Source organism: Emys orbicularis, chromosome 7, assembly GCF_028017835.1.
Source record: "Emys orbicularis isolate rEmyOrb1 chromosome 7, rEmyOrb1.hap1, whole genome shotgun sequence".
Lineage (NCBI taxonomy): Eukaryota > Metazoa > Chordata > Testudines > Emydidae > Emys > Emys orbicularis.
In genome coordinates, this window is record NC_088689.1 from 108,484,894 (window position 1) to 108,502,334 (window position 17,441).

A 17,441-nucleotide genomic window follows, 5' to 3' on the forward strand; every position below is an offset into this window, starting at 1 on the left:
ATTTCTCAGGTGTCTAGTTAAGCAATCTAATACCACAGTCCTAAATTTTTAATTGTTTAAACACAAAAATGAGCAAGAACAATAGAACATCCCGGCGGGAAAAAAATCTAGAGTTCTTCAATACTGTAGCTCCTAACTTTTAAATGGTATGTGAAGTACTTTAGAATCACTTCAGTGGAGTGAATGAAATTTCTGAAGTAGGCATTTCAAAAGGTGACCACCACTATGCTACCTAGGCACTTCTCACTCTTTCATTTTGAATACAGAGGGTCTCTCATGCCCCAATGTGGAGGCTTCCATATACCAAACTTTCATTGTAATTGCCTTTAAAGGGGGAAGGGAGATCAGCTTTTAAAAAATGTAAAATGATTATTTTAATGCATTTTAAGAATATTCCAAAGTTATATTTCATTTAATTATTTAAATAATTGAATTATAGGGTGAAGATCGTGCTAGTGTGGTTTCGTTTTGACTTATTCAGTCTGGCAGGGCTGTCGGAACAGCTCGGAGTAATTCCTCTTTGTGAACAACGGTTAGATGCACTATTATATAGTTCTGTTAAAGGGAATGGAGTGATAACCTATAATTAATATATGGATATTGGAAAAAACACTAACAATTCTGAAAGTGTAGCATTCACTTATTACAACTGTCCTGAAATATACTTACCCTTTTAAAATAAGTCTATTCAAGTCCCACTCTTGCACTCACTTGAGTGATATGTTTGCAAGATAGGATCTTCAAATTGTAAGCGCTGGGGCAAGGACTCAGGCTTCCAGATATTTACAGTGCTGAGCAACAATATTTAATATTCCTCCTCTTCTTCTAGTTATTACAAATATTCAGCAGATAGCAAACACCTTTTATGAGAGGTCCCTAAAGCGCTTTACAAAAAACTAAGGCTATGTCTTCACTACCCGCCTGAATCGGCGGGTAGAAATCGATCTCTCGGGGATCGAATTATCGCGTCTCGTCGGGACGCGACAATCGATCCCCGAATCGACGCTTGTACTCCACCAGCGCAGGTAGGAGTAAGCGCCGTCGACGGGGGAGCCGCGGCGGTCGATTTGCCGCCGTCCTCACAGCGGGGTAAGTCGGCTCGGATACGTCTAATTCAGCTACGCTATTCGTGTAGCTGAATTTGCGTATCTTAAATCGACACACACACCCCAGTGAAGACGTAGCCTAAGTACCACAACATCTCTCTGAGATGGGAAAGCAATACCCTCCTTTTACAAATAGGAGAAATGAGGCATAGAGTGGGTCAGCAACTAGCTTAAAATCACATCAGTGGCAAAATGTGGAACAGTACCCCCTAAGGTCCTGACTCTCAGTCCCCCCACACTAACCATTAGACTGAAATTAGAAGAAATTAACTTCGCACTGATTTATCCTTGAAGACAGACAGACTTCTGAGAGGATGCCCAGCCTCAAGGTGAAAAGAATGCTGATCACACAATCAAATAAAATAGATGTGGAAAATAACACATCAGCTTTTGAAAGGTATTTGCTTAAAAATGAACAATCATTTTTCAAGTCCTGGATCAATTTTTGTAAAAAAAAAAATTAAGACTATTTTACAGCCTTTTTTTCTTTAAGAAGCTACAGAAATGCACGTTCTCTCCCACTGAAACTCAACACTTCCAATTACTTTAACAGCAATTTAGCTCCAATCACTAGATTTCACAGTAATCCCCTTTGAGTTCTCAGAACATCTACTATGGCAATCACTTTGCCTATTAGCTGAATAGCCTTTTGAGAGATCTCGCTCTCTTTTTTATGAAATATTAACTTAAAAAGCCGAATGCTGCAAAGACAGTAAGGGATATGTAGTCTGTTCTGAAGCAGCAGCAAGGGGCCTAGCAATGAGGGCAGACTAATTTTATTAACTTCAGGGAAACTTCAAAAAGCTTTAGGGCTTTAATGCCAGACAGAGACGACCCCAAAAGTCAGTTTAAGTGCTGCATAAACAAAGGATTAGGGCAAGAAAAAGCTGAAGGCTCCTTGCATTTCTTGTTTATATTGTCATATGACCTAGTGGGAGTGGGCGAGGGCTGCCTCTCTGACTTTAATCCCCCATAGTGTACAGTGGCGTTTCAGTTCACTGACCTACATTACGATAATATTTTTTTAAAATTTATGGGCAGAGGTGCAGCATCAAACTCACTTAAGGACTTAAAAAAAAAAGAAAAGAAAAGAAAAGAAAAGAAAAGAAAAGAAAAGGGGGGAAAAAAGAGAAAGAGACCAGAAGTGTTTCTGGCTGCTATATTCTCCCTCTCTTACTTCGGTTAGATCAGCAGCTTAGAAAGGGATTTCAAGTTCAAAGGGAACGTCTCTGTTACTCTTGTTTTATGGCTTAGTCCAGAGGACACAATAGCATTGATTTTATGAAATATCCCCTCCTTCTTCTTGGCTTTTGTGTTTGCAGAAAAAAGTAAATAGTACTTTATCATCATAGGTGAAGAGTGTGTGTGTGTGTGTGTCTCTCTCCCCCCCCCCACACACACAAACGCTCTCTCTCTAATACCAAGTACACACACACATAACCACACACACACACAACCACACACACAACCACAAACTCCTTGATCTAAACGCTACAATATTATTAACGCTGCAACTCTGTAGTTAAGGTTATGTGTGCAGGCATTCAGTGCAAACCCATAATTTAACTCCAGGAAAAATAATTGCTAGTTCCTCTCAAGAGGGGAATCTGGTAACTACACTGTCAAATCATCCTCATTTATAGGGTGACACAAACAAATTCACTGTCAGCTGAGCATCCTCTGAAACAACTCATCATGGACATTTGGAGGGCAAACACAGCCCATGCTCTTATCCCCCATCCCTAAAGAACCAAGGGGAGCAGGACAGAAATGGATGGAAGAAAGGACAAAGGGGGCTGTTGGAACGAGGGGAGGGAAATAATGAGAGAAAAGTTGGGACCAAGAGAAAGCGAGAGTGTGAAAACATTGAAGGTTCAGATAGGTAGAAGGAGACAGACATTTTTCTTTTCTGATTTAGTCTAACATGATTGAAAATGTGATAGAAAAGTAGTCTGAGGGTTTCACAGATCCTGGGAAAAGACTAAAGAAGGGATACACTGACAAGTTAGGAAAAATGGAGAATGAAAAATGAAAGGAAAAATAAATAAATGAGGCACTAAAAGTGGAAAGATTTATGATTAGAGTACATTTATTATTTTACAGAAAGTTCACTTTAGACAACATTGTAATCTTGAAGTTAGTGGCAGTTTGGCTGTTTCTTGCAAAAAGTTTCAGAACATGTTCCCAGCTCTGGAGCGGAAAGAGGACAGGGAAGATGCTCCCCACAGCAAGTGACCCTCTATGGATGCTACAGATCCTCCTCCTTTTCTTTTTTTTAAAAAGTTGACACATATGTATTGGAGGAAATAATCCTTCACTGGCCCTTGAGAGGATGGAGGAGATGGAATTGACAGAGATCTCCAGATATAAAGTCTAATTTTTTTATTCCCAAAATATGGTTTTGGTTTTATTATTGTGAACCAGAGGAATTACTCAGCAGAAAAAAAAAGTAATTTCAGTCAGCAAGGTCTTTACCTCATGAGTTAATGTCTATAACAAGGAACCAAAAATAAGTTAACTTAGGCAGAAAAGGAAACAAAACTCACAGCTTAAGGATCTAACCTGTTCTCTGAGCAATTTGTTTGGAGACCAACCTTTGCGAAAGTATTCTCCCCACTCTGTCTCCCAAGCAGACAGACAATTTAACCTCTCGAGTCCCCTTGTACCCTGCCACAGTTGTTTTAGTAAAGAGAAGAACACATAAAAATTGTGTTTTCAGGTGTCTCCCCTGTAACTCTGAGAAGATCCCCAACCTGAGGCATATTTTTCACATCCCATTCTTTGCATTCCACACCCTAGAGAAGACTAGCATCATGACACCCATCCTCCTGATTCTGTCCCAGTAAAGTTGGACAGGATTCCATTTGTTACCTAAACCAGCCTGAGGGGTTGAGTGCTACTGGGCGCTTCCTCCTAGGACAAGCACCTTGCCATGACAGCAGTCTGAGCTCATAAACTTTAAGGCCAGAAGAGACCATCATCATCATCTAGTCTTACCTCCTGCACATCACAGGCCACAGAACCCACCCACTCCTGGAATAGGCCCAGAACCTCTGGCTGAGTTACGGAACTCCTCAAATCTTGATTTAAAAGACTTCAAGTTACAGGAAATCCACCATTTACTCTAGTTCAAACCAACAAGTGACTCATGCCCCATGCTGCAGAGGAAGGTAACCCCCCCCCCCCCCCCCGGTCTCTGTCAATTTGACATGGGGGGGAATTCCTTCTTGACCCCAAATATGACAATCAGTTAAGATCCTGGGCATGTGAACAAAACTCACCAGACACACATCTGAGAAAGAATTCTCTGTAGTAACTCAGAGCCCTGAACCAGTGAGAAACAATGAAAATGGGGAATCAAATAAATAAGAGAAATAACGTGATAATTATTTAGATTGCTTTGAATTTTAAAAACCAACAAACAAATTGGGATCTCCATGGCACATAGAGAGCCCTATAGCACACTGGACCACTTATACTCCTTTGTAACGCAGGTTTTGTTCACCTCTACTTAAACTCAAGTCTTGAAAAGTCACAGAAAGCTACAGGTATTATGTTTCTGACATATCCTGGTTAAGAAAGATATTTTTTTTTACTCTTTGCAAAGAAAGTGGTCGAGGGCACAGCTTTATTAATCTTTTGCTGTTCCTCTTCTGCTAAAAAAAATGACATAAGAAGATATGGTAGGAGACCAGAAGGGGATATGGACTATTATTATCTGTATTACCATGGACCAGGACCCCATTGTCCTAGATGCCCTATGAACACAGAACAAAAAGATGGTCCCTACTACAAAAAGCTTACAAACTAAGTATAAAAGAAGAGACAACAGATGGATACAATAGAGGGGCGGGGGAGTACAAGGAAACTGAGACAATATTGGTCAGCATGATAGGCAGTGGTATCAGTGCATCAGCAGCCTAACTGTTGTCAAGTTTTTTTGTAGTCATCACAGCAAAGGAGAGTTGTGAGGAGGGATTTAGAGAAAGATAACGAGGTAGCTTTCTGGATGCTCACTGGAGCTCCTCTCAAGCATGAGGAGCAGCATGAGAGAAAGCATGAAGATGCTCATTTGAAAATTTAACAAATGGGTGATGGAAGCTGGCCTCATGGGCCTATCAGAGACAGGAGTCGACAATTCGATAGTGATGATAAGTAGGGTGGGAATGGGCCGTGAAGGGTTTTGAAAGTGAAGACTAGTAGGTTATGTTTGATGTGATAGAGAAGGGGGAGCTAGTGCAGGGATGCAAAGATGGGGATGACAGTTAAAATGATGGGTTAAGAGTGTTCTTTGCAGTAGCATTTTGAATGCATATGAAAGGGCAAAGATTACATTTGTCAAGGCCACAGAACTGGATGTTGCAGTAACTGAGCGATGAGACCTTGGGACATGTCTACACTTAAACCACTACAGCAGAGCCACAGCGCCGCGATAGCGCATCAGTGTAGACACTACCTATGCTGACAAGGGATTCTCCCATTGGTGCAGGCAATCCTCCTCCCCAAGAGGAAATGGAAGAATTCTTCCATCGACCTAGCACTGTCTACACCAGGGGTTAAGTTGGTATAGCTACATCTCTCTGGGGTGTGGATTTTTCCTGAGAGACGTAGCTATGCTGATGTAAATGTCTAGTGTAGACCAGGCCTATGAGAGCCTGGTTGAGTGTTTTAGAAGTGTGGCTGAATAGGAAAGGCCATATTTTAGGGCTTATCTACACGAACAATTAGACCAAAGCAAGCTGGGGTGTGAATCCACTTTGCACTAGCCTGCTACAGTCTAGTTAACAGCTCTTTTAGAAGAGGAAGTTACTCACCTTGTGCAGTAATGATGGTTCTTCGAGATGTGTCCCTATGGGTGCTCCACTGTAGGTGTATCTGTGTCCCTGTACCTCTAATAAGAGATTTTAGGTAGCAGTGTCTGTTCAGCCCGCACACGCGCTCTCCCTCCCATGTGGTCTGCCTCAAGGCTATCTAGCGCTGCGCAGGCGAACCGCCCTCAGTTCCTTCTCTACTGCAGAGCCCCTTGTCAAGAACTCCAAAGCAGAGGGGAGGAGGGTGGGTTACGGAGCACCCATAAGGACGCATCTTGAAGAATCGTTGTACTGCACAAAGTAATTAACTTCTTTTTCTTCTTCTTCTTCTTCTTTGAGTAGTGGCCCTATGGGTGCTCCACTGTAGGTGACTCCACAGCAGTATTCCCCCAGGGAGGGCTGAGGCTTAGGAGTGGAGTCTGTTGTTGATGATAACACTGTGGAGCCGAAGATGGCATCAGAGGTTGAGTCTCGGGTAATCGCATAGTGTTCTGCGAAAGTATGGGCAGAGGCCCAGGTTGCGGCCCTGCAGATTTCAGAGATGGGGGCATCTTTAACAAACGCGATCAAAGTGGGGACTGCGTCTATGGCTCCTAGGCATAGCAGGTGATCTATTTCCTGATGCAATAGTCTCTCGTGAGAAGGGTCCCCAAAGAGGGAAGGGCATGGACATGAAGTGGATGGAGTAGCCTTTGGAAACAATTTCCAAACCCACTGGTTGGAGGTGATGTTCTTCCAATGCTGGAAAAAATGACTCAGGCTCCCAAATGGGCATGGAATCAGCTATCTAGCAGCTGATCATGTCACAAGGAGTGGTCACTTGGGGCCTTGACCAAGGTGTCAAAATTGGTGTTTAGACGAGAGGTCAAGGGTTAAGAAGCCGATGACTTCCTCTTCTGCATCCTGGATTTCTTGCATGGTGGTTCGCACTAGGGCTGTGATGGAGGGAACTGGGGTGGTCAGGATCTGTGAGGTGGTTGTAAGGTTAATTTCCTCTGATGTCCCCATGTATAGATGCCCAGGGAGGATAGTGTGGCCCTCAAGTAGGGTGACCAGACAGCAAATGTGAAAAAATCGGGACAAGGGGTTGGGGGGTAATAGAAACCTATATAAGAAAAAGACTCAAAAATCAGGACTCTCCCTATAAAATCGGGACATCCGGTCACCCTACCCTCAAGTCCTTCAGGGTGTGCAGTGACGCATCCATCTTGTCGCTGAAGAATTTGGGCCCTTCGAATGGGAGGTCTTCAACCATCGTCTGCACTTCTTTTTGGCAATCCTGAGAGGTGTAACCAGGATGCCTGCCTTATTACCACTGCCATTGAGACTGAGTGGGCTGCTGTGTCAGGAGTGTCCAATGGGATTTATAGTGCTGTTCTTGCTACTAACTAGCTCTCTTTTGATGATGGCCTGAAATTGTTCCCTTTGTGCTTCCAGCAAGTGGCAATGAAAGCATCGAATTTGCCATAATTCATATTTGGCCATTGATTATTCATAATCGTATTTGACCATCAGGGCCTGGTAGTTTGAGACCCTGAACTGTAGTGTCACAGAGAAGTATGCCTTCCGCCCAAAGAAGTCTAGCCTCTTGCAGTCTCGATCATAAGGGGTGGATTTGGAATGATGTTGCCTTCCCCATGCATTAACCGCATCCATCACTATAGAAATAGGCTGAGGCTGTGTAAAGAGGAAGTCTGTCTCCTTAGGAGGCACGTAATACTTTTTATTGGCCCTTTTCTGTGTTGGTGCAACGGAGGCTGGTGTCTGCCATATGACCTTAGCTGGGTCCAGAAAAGTCTCGTTGATTGGGAAGGCGAGTCTAGAAGAGGAGGAAGTATGTAATGATGCAAGTCTTTCACCTCCTTAGGGAGAATTGGTAGCACATCCAACACACTCTTACTGAGGTCTTGGGATAGCTTAAAGTCATTATCCAGTGATGGAGGAGGGGACACCACCACTTTGTCTGGTGAGAAGGAGGAGAAGTTTGCTGGTGGGGTAGTTTGCATCTCTAGTCTGGCCTCCTGCTCCTTGAAAGTGTCTTCCTCTGGTTCTGCGGCCCTGGACACCAAAGTCGTAAGGGAATGTCTAGTGGATCCCCTATGGGAGGTACTCGATGCCCAAGAAATGTGGGGCCTGTGGACTGCTCACGGATCCCAGTATGGCCACTGGGAGGGAAAGGGATGGGTGGTGGTACACCGGGGTAGTGGCAGGGACAGGTGTAAGAGGAGGAGAAGGCAGGAAATAGAAAGAAGGCCAGGGTGGGGCAAATATCACCAGAATTAAGGGGAATGTGGATGAGGGACCTAGATTTGTGCTGGAGGGTGGGGGGAGATTGGGAAGAAGAAAAGAAGAGGAGTAGGCAGAGGTGGTGGGAAATGCAGAGGGATGAGGATAACCAGGAAAGGTAAATGGGGTGGAGGGAGGAGGAAGAGAAGAGATGCCTTGATGCAGAAGAGAGATGTGTAAGAGCCACGGGTGAGCAGCAGATGGACAAGATTACCAAAAATCTCCCACAAAAGGTTTAAAGGTATGCTCCCGGCCCTAAGGCTGAGCTGGCTGGGAAGACACCCCGCCATCATAAATGGGGCCTCACCAATAGCAGTCCCCAGGGGTGGTGAGGGGATGGGATCAGACTGAGATAACGGTACGTGCAGTTCCTTGCCCCAGTGTCGAGACCAAGCTGGCTCGGAAGGGCTCCCTGTCATAGCCAAGGCTACCCCCAACAGCAGCCCCCGTTAACTGTCTCAGTGGGTGGGCTGGCAGCTTATTGTCATCATAAAAGAAACCTGATTTCTGCACTGACATTGGCAACTTTTCACATGCTTTCTGGGTCAGTTAGTTGAGAAAGGGAACATGAGGTGACAATCTCTGTTTCCAAGGCAAGAAGAGGGCACTATCCAGGTCAATTTCCATCAGCCCCTAGCACTGCCGCACTGAGGGATGGGTTTGTTTGTACAGCACGTCACATGCTGTTCTAGAAAGATATTTCTACATACAGGATGCTTTTAAAACATTTTATAGTTATTCCTAAAACTTCTCTGGCCTCTCTGCATCATTTAGAGCCACTGAATATTAACTACCATACATACAGGTACCACTGACCACATCAGTAATCTTAGACAATAGGATTCTCTAACACAAAGATTTAAATTAATAATGTTTCATACAGCTATGGATTCTATGCTCATTTTATACACACAGAACATTTAAAAATGTTAAAAGTATGTTATTTAGGTTGCAAATCTGACACTCAAAAGTTAAGAAATGTCAGATGTCCATTCAACCTTAATTTTAACCTCCTGCTGGATATGCCCTATGATACATTCTTTAATTACATGATCACATACTATTTTCTCCACAGGTTGCCTGTCTTATTAAGCGCACAGGATGGAAGCCCAAGGTTGCATGGACATTTAAGATTTCATGGGCCACTGTAATTCTGGCATTTCCTAACTTTCAAGGGCTTTAATTTGCAACCTAAATAATGTTTTTGTAATATGCTTTTGTATTCAATGAATAAAATGCCTTATCAAATGCTTTACTCTCAAATTAATTCAGCCCCACATGCAACTCTGACACAACCTCAAAACTCAAGTGCAGCTGTCTATACCCTTGTAAGACCCCAAAACATGTCTGTATTTTAAATTTCTTATAAAAAATAACCATAGGTGCTACGCAAACCTTGTAAGATTCTACTGCCCAGTCATATGGAGCAAGTAATTTTTGTTGCGTGAGTAAATTATCAGTTTTTTCATAAGAGCCAGTGAGTTGATTTTGTGCCTCTGATGGTAAATTTCTCTCAAAAATTTACTAAGGCTGTGTTAATCCATATATTGTAAAACATCATTCTTCCCCTTTATCAATAATCATCACCACCATTTTCCTCTCTGGCATTATTTAACAAAGACGTCTTTTCAATTTAGAAGTTTATTACCCCCACTCGCCCAACCTTCACAAAACTCCTCTTGCTCAAAAACAGAAAAAGAGCCGACAAATAAAAACATCTTTTATATTTATATTTCACTGTGCATTTTTACCACTGAATGCACTATGCATTTTTTATTCACCTGATTGCCTTCATCTCTGTGTTATTACTGTATTTAGCATACCATCAGCAGCCAAGCAGAACCAAACAACTCCATGTTCAGACTTCAAAGCAGGTGAAACATTAATTGTGGCGTCTGCATGTTTACAGTAGATGGAGTGACGTCTACCAGTTCTCCCAGCAAGAGTCACAGAAGGTTCTGCAGACAGCTCAGGTCTCTGCTGCGCTTGTGCATCACCATATGGTTTGTTCTCATTACTTACTCTGTGTATACCCCATCTTCATGCCATATTAGTCATCTGGATTTATTCTCCAAAGAGTATCACTACCAGACTGATGCCCCCATTTGAATCTATCGCTCAACTGTATTCTAGTTGATCTCCAAAAGGAATATAGCATCCTGGACATTAGCCTTAATAAGACCATAAAAATCCTTAATTAGGAATAAGTAAGATGTGGGAATATTCAGAGGACACCTCCAAAGCATATTTCCCATGATTCTTGGGAGCACCACTCCCTTGAATCGCTTCCCTGCAAAAGATAATTATGGGAACAACACTGCTGTGGGAACAACATTGCTGTGGGAAACACTCTGTATGCCCAATGCAGAAAATGGTGCTGTGTCAAGCTGTTCTCTCATGATTGTCCATTCATTCCAGACAGCTCAGCTACTTTCTTTCCATACTGACTAATGGTGCCTTCAAACTAAGTCAAGTACTTCAGCATGCTGGGCATCAGGGCTGGGTAGGCAACACTGGATGTCACCCTGTCATTCGTGGGTAAATTCATTTTCCTTTGCTCACGTCCAGTTCTTCATATTTCCAACAGGCTCCCTGCTGAAGCATGTGGCTTAAATGCTGTAACATTTGAAACATCCACTGTCAATTAAATGTTGCTATTTTTATCAATTTAAAAATGTAAACACTTACATGGGGCAGTTTGTATGAAAATTAATACACATGAATCAAGTTTCAATCAGAAAGCACAAACTGCCATATGCATGATCTTTGCTTTTCAAAATACCTGGTCAAGAATAGACTTCTTACTGAAGGAACTATCCCTTTCTATATTGTGTACACTATTGCTATTCAACAAATTAACAATAAATTATAATATTTCCCCATTTCTATCTTCTGTGCTTCTTAAGACTTTGCACTGGATCCTATCAATCACCATGTTATCTGAGCACCACACCTCTTTAGAAAGGCCCTCAGGAGCTGTTAAATAAGGGATGCACACAGAAGCCTTCCAGGGATCCAAATGTCATTTTGAGGACATGTCTATTCAGGGAGTGAGACCCCATTGTATGGGTGCTGGCACAGCAGCAGTTTGCTGCTGTACCATTGTGGGGAGAGAAGAAGTTAAAAATCGTTGTTTCCTGCTCCATCCAGAGCCCAACGAAGTGCACTGCATTTCTGATGAAGTCCTAAGAATTCCTTCATCTTCTCCTCAAAGATCATATTTTTTCTGGCTGGGGACTGTTTCAAATCATGTCAACAAAGCTCAAACCTCCAAAAAAATAAAAAATAAAAAACCAACACAACCCTCCACCCCCTCAAAAAAAGGTGCTGCTTTCTCCTACTACTAGGGACTGAGCATGGACTGAGCATATTACCTACATGATCCCCTCAAGCCCCCAGCAATATGAAAGTACAAAGCATTAGCCAGCCAGCAACCAGCCAAACTCAGGAGCAGCACACATAGTGAATAAAATTGGAATCTTCCAGGACTATAATGTTACATAAAAGGCTGCAGGAAGCAAGTGCCACTCAATGCTTACCACCAAATGAACCAAGTCTAAAACAGAAAGAAATAATCAAGACGAAATTTATTTTCGCTAAACAAGTCTGAAATAGCAAGAGGTGCAGCTTGTGTTTTGCAAACAAGGTGGAGAGTTTTCCCCTTTTGTTTCTTCCACTGAGTTACTGATTTATGAGCGTCCTCCACAATGGACCCAGCAACCACCACCACAGGATAAATCCTGTTTGTGCAAACATTTTCAGAACAGACAGCATATCTGAGTCATGCAGGAAATCATAACTTGCTTCTACAGTTCACCTTTCACTCAAAACTCATTGCAATGAGCACCTATGTCCATGGAAACCCGTAAAGCAAAGAATGTGAGAGTTTTATCTCAAGGGCTAACTGTTTTGTGCATCAAATTGGAATTGGCTAGAATGACATTTGGGGGAAGGGGGGAGAGAAATCCCAGTAGAAAGGTATTCCGGTATTGGGACTCTGTACAGTTTGCCAGTCTCTCCAAGTGAGCGATATTACAGCAAGCAGATGCCATGGACAAAACGGACAAAATTATAGCAAGTATGACTAGCAGTTATATGACTGAATGGGAAGTCTGTTGGACTCGGGGCTTGGCTCTATCACTGTCACTGTGGGAGACTGAGCAAATTACCTCTCTATCCTTCAGTTTCCACATTTGTGAAATGGGATTACTACTTTCCTACCTCACAGGAAGGTTGCAAAAATGAATGCCAGTTTCCTCACACCATGACCTGCACAGCTGGCATTAGGAGAGGGGATGTCATCTGAAGTATCAGATAATTGGTGACAGTCACTGCCCATCTTGATGCCTCAAATATATCAGACTTGATGGACGAATTGTCTGATCCAGTATAGTAAATTCATGTTCATCCAAATATTCCATTAGGCACTGGTCATCACAGACTTACGAAAATAAGGAATCCAATCTCTCCCCGAGCTAGCACTAAAGCCATGGTTTCATTCCCTGTTGTTTCATTACAGGTTCCTGCATCTTTCTTCATACCAAATGACCCTGGCAATAACTGTGGCAAGATTTTCAGCTCCTGCTCCTACCTTTTTGTTTGTATAATTCACTTTGTTGTTGCCAACCCAGCTCTTTTGCCTGCTAAAGATGCCTTTGTCTGAAAGAACAGTCGGACAGCTTTACATGTATAGCAACAGTAGATCCTCCAGCAAAAGGGTCATTGTCCCTCCTTATATGTAGTCCTGCAGAAAAAGACACCGATCATAGAAACTGAACAAGACATCTTTTCACAGCATTTCTCCTGTCTCTTAGGCCTTATCTACGTGAGAAAGTTGCACCGATAAATTTAAATAATGTTTTAAACTGATTAAGTTCAACAAGTACAACCAACCTCAAGTCTAGACACACTTATTTCAGTTTAAGAGTAGTTTAGTTTGGTTTATATTAAACAGATTTCTAATCAATTTAAATTAAGCCGAAAAAACCTGGTTTAAACCAAAATAAGAGTGTCCACATGCCCTTTTGCACCAATTTAAGCAAATCAGATTAAAACCACACCATAAAGTTAACATGGTGCGATTTTCTGGTGTAGAAAAGGTCTGGGAGAGGCCATTATCTCAATGCTGATTAACTGAAAATTCTCCACTATGGCCACAAGTCTCTCGGACACCCATCGCCCATGCAGCTGAACATCAAAACACCACTGACTGACTCAGACAGGAGGTGGCCTTTTAGAAAAAGAAGTTACCAAAATATTCCTCTGAACTAGCTATAAGATATTACTGTGGTGAGTGCAGTACAGACCCTATAAGTATATAAATTACCAAGAGTGGGAGAAAGAATAGTTGAGGACACATTTCAGACATGTAACGTTTCGAGTTCACTCACTGATCACAGTAGAAAGTCTTTAACCCTTTCACTTCCAGAGCTCCAATGTACTTGCTATGTTCCTCCTGCTTGTGGCATTAAATTGACATGATACCAAATGATAGATAATGTAACCAGTACACTGAGCAGAACAAGAGCATTCAATACCTAGATTCGTATGCAATATTCACAACCCTGAAGCTGTTCAGCAGAGCCAGTAACATTATGCAGGGATTTAAAGAAACAGTGCATAAGCTAATTCAAAGGAGCACTTGGGGGGTGGGGGGAGGGGTTGGGTGGGGTTTTTTGTTTTGTTTTAACAGTGTTCTCTCATTTGATGATTTCATCCTTTTTGAAGTGGCCAGAATGCCTCTCCTCTGCTGTCAGATAGCTTAAAAGCTATGAGGAAGTGCCACTGTATCATTCATTAAAAATGAGTTTGAGGATGCTGGAGACTTAATTAATTTACAGTCTTACTATTTCATAAGTGCTCTGAAATTAATCAGAGTAGAAAAAAAAAGAGCAAAAGCATAAATACCTGATTTCTCCTGGGTTAACTGGTCATTAAACTGTTGGAGAATTTATTTTAATTCCAACAGCAAGCAGGGGGCTAGGGAGCATCCACATTAGATTAAATGAGTACAACATTTTACAAGTGGATACCACTGAATTCCAGTGGTTACAGGAATCGGTTTCCCCCCACTGAAACTGGAAAGCCAAACACTACATACCCCAGCCTTCCTCTCTCATTCCCAGCCCTTCCGGAAGTTATGAAGCCAATTTTCCCGAAGAGTATTCTCAGGAGGGAAAGTTAACTTCCCATAAAGGTAAAATTATTATTTTTGTGCCTCCCCAGAGAAGGCGAGGAGGGGGGCCACCAACTTCCTTGCTTTAGCAGAGAGAATGAGATTTTCCTGCATCAATGCCAAGAATAGACACCCTAAATTCAATGATCCTAATCTCTAGCTATCCATCAGCAGCAGGGTGGGACCAACTGATTCAGAATTTCTATTAACTAGAGACTTTGTATACTTAAAAAAAAAAAAAAAAAAAAAAAAAAGACACTGCACCACCAATTGGTTCCTGCGGCTCTCCACTCACCAAACCCTTTCATTCTATTCCCTCAATATGAAGCCGTAAGTACCTCCCCAGCAGACCCATGATAATTGGCACCGTCCTCTTCCCATCAACCCTCCAAAGGCCTGATGTACTCCTCTATCTTTACACTAAGCCTATACTATAGTAACATGCTCTGTCATATCTTTTTGGCATATACTGGGGGAAAATACTAACTCTGAATGAAACACTGTTCCACAGTAACCAGGATCAGAATGAATTTTTTATCTATATGCCATTTAGTATATACAGGCCTAACACAGATGACGAGTTGATGATTTTACAGTAGATCCTCACTTGTAGAACCAATTGGTGTTAGTAAAGAGAGTGATTAATGCCCCCATTTTCTACAGCTTTGGTGACATTTCCATGACTGGAAAAAGGTAAGACATCTGCCACCCATCCTAGCCCACAGTAGTGCTGTTTTAAAAGTTACAGGGATATCTGCTACAATTGACTAAGGATATCAGTTTCAGGAATTACTACGCTGGTCAAATAATTTTTAAAAAGTAGTCGCTTGTCTGTTATTTGCCAGGCAAGAGAAAAAATGAATAATTTGATTCATATTATTCAATTATTTACAGAGCTGGCCAGATAGTGGACTATATGGTAATAATTTTACAAATGATGGACAAAATTCAATAAAATTATTCATAAAAATTGTATGACCAGCACTAAAAATTGCAAGATACCAGTTAGTCAAAGCGTACCACAGATATTCATTGTAGCTTCTGTGAATATTACATAATAGTTCAAACTATTTACCAAAGTACTCACGATTCCCTCTGTAATGTAAGGGAAATAATAATAATACTGAGTAAAGAAAGTTAATCTGAATCCAGATTATTTCAGTTTAAAAACAACAACACAGTATGGGCCCCCCTAGTTTGCACCAACTCTTGTTCTCATTAGTCTTGCTAATTTCCACATTCAAGCAGAAAAGTCACAGACAAGCCAGGTTTCTCTGGCAGTTACCAATGCTACCAGCAGTAGGAGCTTTGCATACATTGAAAGTTCTAGCAGAGGTGAAGGAAGTAATTTTTAGAGTTGAGAAAAGGTGCCAGAGCGTCAATAGAGTATAAATGGAACAAGACAGAACAGAAAAACTGGTATTAAAATGTACAGATGAGACAGAAACATGATATATCAAATCCAAATTTCCCCAAAGTTGGGAAGGTAGGGTGCTCTAGTTTGGGACTGCCATGGAAAATTAGCTATTTGAGAGGAATGAAATGCACATAAACCTCCAGGTCAAGATTTTGAATAGTGACTAGTGATTTGGGGTTCCCAACTTGAGATGGCTCAAAAAGGACCTGATTTTCAGAAAGTGCTGAAAACTATATTCTCTGAAACCTACACTTCTTCGAGGAATATCAAGTTGGGCACCCAAAAACTGAGGCAACCAAAAAATCACTAGTCGTTTTTGAAAATCTTGACCTCCAGATTTAGCAGCGAAAGCATGGGGGAGAAGCAAAGTGTCCCTGGAAAGCAGCAGCTACAGCAAGGAAAATACTACAAAATACTTACTTTTACAGAGATATTTGATGTCTCAGGGCTTGTCTACACTACCGCTTAAGCTGATGTAAGCTTACGTCACTCAGGGGTGTGAAAAAGCCAACCCCCAAGTGATGCAAATTACATCGACCTAAGCGCCGTCCACACCAGCGCTAAATCGGTGGGAGAGCATAGCTTCTGCCTCTTGGTTGAGTTGGAGTAATTATGCCTACGGGAGAGCAATCTCCAGCTGGCATAACACGTCTTCACCAGACGCACTACAGCGGCATGGCTGCATCGGTGCAGCTGTAGCACGGTACTGTAGACTAGCCCTCAGAGAGAAAGGAGGAGGAGAGAATTACAGATGAGTAACAACTAATTGCTTGTCTGGATGTAATTAATAGTTAGTGCTTTAGAGAAGAACCTCATTAAATATGCACCTGTTGCAGATTACAAAGTAAATAAACAAAAAAAAAATCAAAAATTCTGTACCACAAAATGTACTGTGACATCTATTTTCATAAGTGTTTAGTTCTTCATATAAAAATATGGAAATGTACAGCATCTCACTATAGCAGTGTGCTAAGAAACGGGGCTGAGACTGCGCAGATTGTTTTGTTAGAATGATCAGGTTTTTGTATTACGAGAATAAAAATTAACAATTCTCTGCTATAGTAGAAGTTAACAATATAATAATGCTTAGCAATTATATCACATTTTACATTTTCAAAGCATCATGTAAACACTACCGGTTAACATTTAAATTAACATTGTTAATAAAAGGGTAAAGGATTAAAAATGTATATAATTACATTTCTAGAGCTCCTTTCACTACAAAGAATTCCAAAGTGTCTTACAGGCACTACACACAAATGGTTATCCACCCATTACTGAAATGCAGCCACAACTGAGGTAGACCACCAAAGCAATACAACAATAGTTTAATACAAAAAGTGAAGAAAAACAACATACTGGAAACCGAAGGGCTTGTAAAAATAGTCACAATGTAATGACCCAAATTAAATCTTAGTCAGGACAAATTTCTTGACTCTTGCAAAAAGTCCCATGTATTCTTTAATGATGGGTTGTATATGCACTGTGACATGGCTTACCATATGGTGTGTGTGACATGTGCATAATATATAATATTCAAGGCCCCATGTACTCAGTGACAGGCTTGATCTAAGTCCTGTGGCAGTGTTTCTGTATATTGTAGCACTCCAGTGCAGACAACAGGAGACTCTGTATGCTGAGATAAA

At 41.6% G+C, this 17,441-nt stretch overlaps 1 protein-coding gene across 1 annotated transcript in view; it reads right to left on the reverse strand.

The window, feature by feature from the left end:
- The window catches only part of EEFSEC (eukaryotic elongation factor, selenocysteine-tRNA specific), a 176,980-nt gene that overhangs the window by 57,237 nt on the left and 102,302 nt on the right, over positions 1 to 17,441 (reverse strand). The gene's annotated exons all lie outside the window — the stretch shown is intronic.